Source organism: Arachis ipaensis, chromosome B9, assembly GCF_059453495.1.
Source record: "Arachis ipaensis isolate K30076 ecotype BB chromosome B9, ASM5945349v1, whole genome shotgun sequence".
Classification (NCBI taxonomy): domain Eukaryota; kingdom Viridiplantae; phylum Streptophyta; class Magnoliopsida; order Fabales; family Fabaceae; genus Arachis; species Arachis ipaensis.
The window spans coordinates 130397722-130406425 of NC_142444.1; the positions used below are offsets into that span (position 1 = coordinate 130397722).

The window sequence follows — 8704 nt, forward strand, 5'->3', positions numbered from 1 at the left end:
AACATAAAAAATTTCACAGAAAAGCATAATTTGTTGAGGCATCTCATCCCTCTTGGATATATTACTAAATTTTTGGCATGGGAAACAAGATCTACAAAATTCAGCAGCGTCTCTAAAAAGAGTAGGCCACCAGAATCCACAGTCTAAGATTTTTCTAGCTGTTCTTTGAGAGCCAAAATGTCCTCCACTCTCAGATGAGTGACAGGCCTCTAAGATGGACTGGAATTCTGATTGAGGCACACACCGTCTAATTACCTGGTCAGTGCCACATCTCCATAAATATGGCTCATCCCATATATAATATTTAGAGTCGCTTTTCAGCTTGTCTCTTTGATGCTTAGAAAAGTTTGGAGGAAAGGTGCGGCTAACTAGATAATTAGCTACAGGTGCATACCAAGGGACTACCTCAGATACTGCTTGCAGGTTATCAAATGGGAAATTATCAGCTATAGGAATGGGGTCATCTTTAATGTGCTCAAGGCGACTCAAGTGGTCTGCCACTAAATTCTGGTTACCACTCCTATCCTTAATTTCTAAATAAAATTCTTGTAATAGCAGTATCCAACGTATAAGCTTTGGTTTGGACTCCTTTTTAGCTAATAGATACTTTAGAGCTGCGTGGTCTGAGTACACTACTACCTTCGTACCAAGTAAATAGGCTCGGAATTTATCCAGAGCAAAAATAATAGCAAGAAGCTCTTTCTCAGTAGTAGTGTAATTGGACTGAGCGGCGTCTAAAAGGGGTCCTTACCTTCACGCTGAGCCAGTGCTGCTCCTACTGCATGGTTGGAGGCGTCGCACATTATTTCAAATGGCTGGCTCTAGTCTGGTCCTCTCACAATTGGAGCTTGAGTCAGGACGGTCTTCAGCTTATCAAACGCTTGTTTGCAATCCTCACTGAACTCGAACTCAATATCCTTCTGCAGTAGTCTAGATAAGGGAAGTGCTACCTTACTGAAGTCCTTAATGAATCTCCTGTAAAAACCTGCATGGCCAAGGAACGAACAGACTTCCCTCACAGAGGAGGGGTAAGGCAAACTAGAAATAACATCCACCTTTGCTGGATCTATAGAAATGCCAGTATTAGACACAACATGTCCTAGTACAATATCTTGTTTTACCATAAAGTGACATTTTTCAAAATTTAATACAAGGTTTGTACTGACACATCTATCTAATACTCTAGATAATCCATCTAAGCAAAGGCTAAAGGAATCGCCATATACACTAAAATCATCCATAAAAACTTCCATACAGTCCTCAATAATCAGAGAAAAGACTCATCATGCACCTTTGGAAGGTAGCTGGTGCATTGCACAAGCCAAAGGGCATTCTCTTGTAAGCATAAGTCCCAAAAGGACATGTAAAAGTGGTCTTTTCCTGATCCTCAGGAGCTATATGAATATGGAAATAACCTGTGTAACCATCTAAAAAATAATAATGTGATTTACCTGACAGGCAATCCAGCATTTGATTAATGAATGGAAGAGGATAGTGATCCTTACGAGTGGCCTGGTTGAGGTGTCTGTAGTCAATGCAGACCCTCCAGGCGTTCTGAACTCTGGTTGCCCTGAGTTTTCCGTGCTCATTCTTCACTGTAGTGACTCCAGACTTCTTGGGCACCACTTGTACTGGGCTTACCCATTCACTGTCTGAAATAGGGTAGATGATATCTGCCTCTAGTAGTCTGGTCACTTCCTTCTTGACAACCTCTAAGATAGTGGGATTCAGTCTTCTCTGGGGTTGACGGACAGGTCTTGCTCCCTCTTCTAAAAATATCCTATGCTCACAGACTTGAGGGTTGATGCCTACTATGTCTGCCAAACTCCAACTAATTTCCTTCTTGTGCCTCCTCAGCATACTAAGTAACTGCTCTTCCTGTTGAGAAGTGAGTTTCCTTGCAATGATAACTGGAAACTTCTGCTCGTCTTCAAGGTAAGCATATTTGAGGTGTGGAGGAAGGGGTTTTAATTCTAACTTCTGATCATGGTTAGGCTCTGGGTTGTCTGGAGCTGGTAACAATGGTAAAGCACTGTCATTGTCCTTTGAGAATGTCCCCACACTTAGACCTTGTCCTATGTACTTCTCTTCAAATTCCTCCTGGTGAACTTCAGCCACGGTTTCATCTATGATGTCACACTGGAGGATAGAATGATCCTCCAGAGGATGCTTCATAACTCCATTCAGATTGAAGATTACTACTCAGCCATCTATTTCAAAATAGTATGTTCCTGAAAAAGCATCTAATTTGAACTTCGAGGTCTTCAGGAATGGTCTTCAGAGTAGGATTGATGATAATTTCTCTGAGTCATTTTGGGGCATCTCCAGGATATAAAAATCAATGGGAAATGTGAGCCCCTTAATGCCCACTAATACATCTTCAGCAACTCCAGCCACTGTAATAATGCTTTTATCTGCTAACACAAAATGAGCTGCCGACCTTTTTAAGGGAAGGAGCCTCAAAGTATCATATATAGACAAAGGCATTATACTCACACATGCTCCTAAATCACACATGCAGTCAGAAAATACTACACCACCAATAGTACAATTAACCAAACATGGACCTGGGTCACTACACTTTTCAGGTAAACCTCCCATTAAAGCAGATATGGAACTACCTAAAGGAATAGTTTCTAATTCATTAATTTTGTCTTTATGTATACATAAATCTTTTAGAAACTTTGCATATTTAGGTACCTGTTGAATAACATAAAAAAGAGAAACAGTTACCTCAACCTTTTTGAATATCTCTACCATTTTGGGATTAGGTTCCAGCTGCTTCCTGGGCTTCCTTGCAAGTTGTGGAAATGGAATGGGAGTGGTGTCTTCTGTAGTGTCTGTGCCCTGTGGTGCTTCCTCCTGTGGTTGAATTTCTTCTTTTTCTGCCATGTCCTGTATGTCCTCTTCCTCTTCAACATCTTCTATTTCCACTACCTCTTCAGCTGAGGCGTGTTCTGGTGGGCTTGGCTCCTCCTGATTCCTCTCCTGCAGTGTGGTTCCGGACCTTAGGGTGATGGCATTAATGCCACCCTTTAGATTGGGTAATGGTTGAGAGGGGATTCCACTAGAGCTCAAAGGCTGGTTATTGAAGTTATTCATTGATCCAATCTGTGAGACAAGAGCTTGCAAAGTAGAGTTCAGACCATTTAGTGTAGCATAAAGGTTATTTTCCATGGTCTGTTGTCTCTGATCAATAGATTGTAGTAAGTCGTCATTAGAAGATGAAGAAGGATAAGTAATTTGAGAGGTTTGCTGTTGGGTATTCTGTGGTCCTTGGGATTACCTCAGGTGAGGTGCTCTGTAAGGCTGGTTCTGGTTCTGCTGCCTGTTGTTGTTATTATTCCACCTCTGATTTTCCTGATTGTCTCTGCCTCCTCTGTTATTGTTGTCCTTCCAATTCTGGTTAGAATTGTCCTACCATCCATGGCTGTAATTGCCACCCTGATTGTACCCTTGGTTGGGGCGGTCATAGAAGTTATGAGTAGCTTCCACGGTGTTGTCTTCCTGCTGGAGCTGCGGACATTCATCAGTATAATGGCTATAATCAGCACAGACTCCGCAAACTCTCTGTGGGACTAACTGTTGGCTTTGCTGTGGTGGAGAAGGTTGAGCTTGCTGAACTTGTTGTTGATTCAATTGCATCTGCTTCAGCAAGTTGGTTATTTCACAGATACTCTGAGTTAGAGCAGCAGTCTCTCTGCTAGAGGATACTTCTGCAACGATTTTTGAACGGCCTTGTTTCTGCCTGTGATTCCGAGTAGATTCAGCTAAGTCACTGATCAATTGCTATGCCTCATCAGTGGTCTTGTACTTTTTCATAGACCCATTGCTAGCACTTTCCAATGTGGTCTTATCTTGGGGCCTCATGCCCTGTGTGACGTAACCGAGTAACACTATCTTGTCAATCATATGGTGGGGGCATGCTTCCAGAAGATTATTGAAGCGCTCCCAGTATTCATAGAGAGTCTCGGATTTGTCCTGAACAATCAAAGAAATGTCTTTCCTCAGTTTATCAGTTACTTCAGCCGGAAAGAACTTTTCCAAAAATTCTCTTCTAAGTGTATCCCAGTCGGATACAGTTGCTGCGGGTTGAGTGTAGTACCACTCTCTTGCCTTTCCCTCAAGAGAGAACGGGAAAGCTTTCAACAAAATTGAAGTTTCATCTGCACCATCACGCCTAACAGTAGAACAGGCTGCTTGAAAATCTCTCAGGTGCTTGATAGGCTCTTGAGCAGGTAAGCCATGAAACTTGGGCATCAAATTGAGCAGTGCAGTCTTTATTTAAAAGTCTGTAGCCACCGCTGGGTGATGCGCTTGAAACGGTTGCATTGTAAAATCAGGGGCTCCAGCCTCCTGGATAGTAACTCTCCTAGGTGCTGCCATGTCACCTACAGGTAAATCAACCGAATCAGTAGAACGGGGGCTGGTTTCTTCCTCAAGTGACGTTTCAGATCCACCCTCAGAGAGGACTAACTGACGCCGAGCTTGCCTTATTCGTGAAATAGTTCTTTCAATCTCAGGATCGAATACTGGCAAGCTTGGATCAGGAAGTGAACGCGTCATCTAACGAAAGAAACAAGCAGCTCATAGTAGCAAGATAAAATAAAATGCAAATAAATAAATTCCAATCAATAACTTAGCACTCTATTGCAACTCCCTGGCAACGGCGCCAAAAATTGACGTGGTGGAAATTGGCGAGTCAAGAATTGTTATAAGATATGCGTTGCAAGTATAGTTCTTAACCAACCAGAAATCCGCTTATCAATTTAGAAGGGTGTCACAAAAATTAAAATTAAAATACTGGGAGTATGAATCCCAGGTCGTCTCCCAACGAGTTGCAGAAAGGTGTGCTATTTTATTAATCAGATGTTTTCAAAAAAGGTTTGAGTTGAATAAACAGGAAATTAAATTGGAGAAATTAAATAATTTAAATAAAAGCCTTGACTAGGAGTAGATTAGTTGGAAGCCCTATTCTTGTTGAAGTACTCTCAAGATTAATTAATAATTGAAGATTGTTCTGTTTAGTTATCCCTTACTAGGTAAGGGAAAGTCAAACAAGTTGGAATGCTACTTCTATTCACAAGTTCCAACCCACTCAATAAAAAGGGATTGGTGTTAGTGACTAGAGGGCAATCCAACAATAAACCCAATTACAATTTTTCTTTTGAGCATTCCAACTCAAGGGTTCCTTTCAATCAACTCCCCATCAAGTTAGGGAACTACTCGCTCATTGTGAATGTAGAATTCATAACATAGAAAAGGAAATTAGAGAAAGACATGATAAATAAAAATCAAAGAAATCAATTAAAAAAAAGTAATTCTTGTATTAATAAGCTCTAAAATAATCCAATAGTAAAATTGAGTAATTAAAGGACATGGAAGAGTAAGAGCCAAGTAAAGAAAACGAACTAGAATGACGAAGTCTTGATGAGGTAATAACTCTTCTCAATATCCCAATGCAGAAAGCAATAGAAATAAAATCCTAAGAACTATGAATGTGTAGAGAGAAAACCTAGAGGAGGAGTAAAACTATATCTAAAAACTAAAATTGTGTAGAATGAATGTTGTTGTTGGTTCCTGCATGTTCTCTGGCTCTAGTCTGCTTTTCTGGGCCGAGAACTGGGTCAAAGCAGGTCCCAAAATCGCCCCCAGCGAATTCTGCAGATTATGCAGATCGCGTCATTCATGCGGAACGCGTCATTCGGCATTTTGCCCTGCCACACGAGCGTGTCGTCCACGCCTCCGCGTCACTTGTGCTATTCCAAACCGCGCGGTCGCGTGAACTATGCGGCCACGTCACTGCGATTTCCTCTCTTTCACGCGGTCGCGTGAGCCATGCGGCCGCGTCACTTCTCGCTGGTCATCTCCTCAATTTCTTGTGTTCCTTCCATTTTTGCAAGCTTTCTTTCCAATCTCCAACTCATTCACGCTCTATAAAGCCTGAAACACTTAACACACAAATCACGTTATCGAATGGAATAAAGGAGAATTAAAATACGTAATTAAAAGTCTCTAGGAAGCAAGTTTTCAATCATGTAATAATTTTAGGAAGGAAGTATAAATGCATGCTAATCACATGAATAAGTGGGTAAAGATCATGATAAAACCACACAATTAAACACATTATAAACCATAAAATAGTGGTTTATCAACTGCATTGCATTTCTCTATTTTTTGCAGGGTCCCTTCTTGATGACAAAAGGGGGAGAAAAAGACTAAAAATAGGGCTGAATTGAAATTGAAATTGGAGTTGCTGGTTACTCTGATTTGTTATCTTTTGTGCTCTATTTTGTTGGATGGTTGCTCTGTTTTTATGATCTGTTGGTGCTCTGTTTTAAATCTTTCAGCAGCTTGTTAGTGGATTCATATCAAACTGAGCCTTGATTATTTTTTGATAAAGATGTCTTCTTGATAATATATGGCTCTGTTTTTAAAAGGTTCCATGTTTTGAAAATTTGTATCATTTGGAACTTTTAGAACATGCAGACAGGTGTTGCTTCCATGAATATTGTTTGGTAACTAGGCACACATTATGGGGGAGCATATTGAACAATGGAAATGAGGAGGATTCGGCCAAACTATCTATAACACCCTACCACACAGAGCCTTATGCTTAAGTCATAAGACAGAGGTGGCGAGGTATTACGACCTCTAAAAATAAAAATTAGTAAATATAGTATTGTGAAAGATGTTTATAACTAGGAGCCTTTGAAGACAAGGGGTAAAACAAAACCGTTAAATTGAAAAGCACAACACTCTGATCGATAACGTAACGAAACAGATAAAGGATAGATTAATGTGAAACCATAAACAAAAGACTGCCAAAGATACGAATATCAAGACTCAAGACCTAGTTTGTGAAGATAACCGGTCCGAGCATACAAGTATACTTATATAAACATTAACATAGGACCAGTAATGTCCTGGAAAAGTCGAAGGCAATCCTAGAACTTCCACCAGATAATTCAAAGCTTATAAACAGACTAAACCATCAATGGCAACTGACTAAAGATCTTCAGTCTAACTAATACTTCCCTTTCCAATTCCTGCAGACCTCCTAACTGCCAGCAGTAATATAATATGGCAAACACAATTATATCAGACAAGAACATATACAGATAGGAAGCAGATATGACATTTAGATAATTAGCAGGTAATATGCAATCAATTAGGCAATTCCAAACAATTCACATAGTATGCATATGATGAATGCCTGTCCTAATGGCTGACGAATCTCATCTGTCAGTTATAAAGCCAACCTGACAAGTCATGGTAGCTAACCATTGGACTGTCCCTCTGTCGCGCATCCCCAACTCGAGTTATACTCAATCATAAATTATAATTCATATCCAACACCCTAACTGGTGTATATTCACGGGGGTGAGCTCATCCGGAACTTTCACAGTGTCCGGCCACACTTACGACATAGGGTCAGCAGAGTATCGAGTCTCCACCTGGAGCACATGGTGGCTAGCCATTGCTTTCTCCCATGAAAACTCGTATCTCAGATAGTGGAAGTGCAACATTCACATTTCATTCAATAAGCATATATGCAATCATTCTCAGCCATAACTCAATAATGGCTCAGCCATAATACGGAAATAACTCAGCCATCCGGCTCATAATTCAATCCATAACCAGCCAATTTATTAACAATTACAGCTCATCGGCTCACGGCATATAAGGCACTTCCACCACCATCCTCCGTATCTCATACGATTCTCTTTGATCATCATTGATCATTAACTCTCCCCTTTCTTCATTCACAAATTATCACATTTCCTAACTTTTTCCCATTGCTAGGCTTATCATAATGATTTAAGACAGAAGGGGTGAGATCGGAGGCTTAGAAGTTTGAAATTTGGCTTTGAAAACTCAAAAATCAACTTTGGAATGAAAATAGGGTCACGCGTGCGCGTCGCCCACGCGCACGCGTGGAATGCATCAAGGTACAGTGACACGTACGCGTCCCTCCATGCACACGCGTCGATGGGAGAAAAGCCAAGTGACGCCTACATGTCAGCCACGTGTACGCGTGGGTGCGTTTTGTGCCCCAAGCACAAAACCAGCACAACTCAGGCACAACTCTCGGGAATTTTGGCTGGGCCAATTGAATTCGCTCATCGACGCGTACGCGTAGGTAGTGAAACTTTGAAAATGACGCGTGCGCATCGGCTACGCCTACGCGTGGGAGTGCATTCTGCCAAAAATTTTACTAAGTTAAAAAGCTGCAGAATTCACAGTTTCAAACCCCAATCTTCCGACGGGCATAACTTCTCCGTTTTAAATCATTTTTCACCCGTTCTTCGAACGGCATAAACATCCCGGATCCAATTTCATTTCTAAATAAATTTTGCATAAATCGGGGATCGGGATTCAAAGTTATGATCCATCAAAGTATGCCCAAAATCACATTTTTATACAAAACCACAAAGTGCCATTTTCAAAACAAACCAATTCCAATCCTTTTTAAAATCAACCAAAACATACCAAAAACCACTTCAAGCCTCCTCAACTCATACATTTTCATTTTTATCAAATTATAACCATCAACCCATCATGTTAACCAAGCTCATCAATTGATCCAATTTCAAACACAATATCATGTCATATGTATTTTTCCTCATTCCAATTTCCAACAACACCATTTCCAATCAACCACCAATACTTACAATCATTACCATCCTTACTCTCAACATGG

At 40.7% G+C, this 8704-nt stretch overlaps 1 non-coding gene across 1 annotated transcript; it reads left to right on the top strand.

Annotated features, from left to right (window-relative positions):
• Window positions 1-3906: 3906 nt before the first annotated feature.
• On the top strand, window positions 3907-4014 carry LOC148546316 (small nucleolar RNA R71). Its single transcript, XR_015900824.1, has one exon. It is a non-coding gene; the product is annotated as a small nucleolar RNA R71 (small nucleolar RNA).
• The last annotated feature ends 4690 nt before the right edge of the window (window positions 4015-8704 follow it).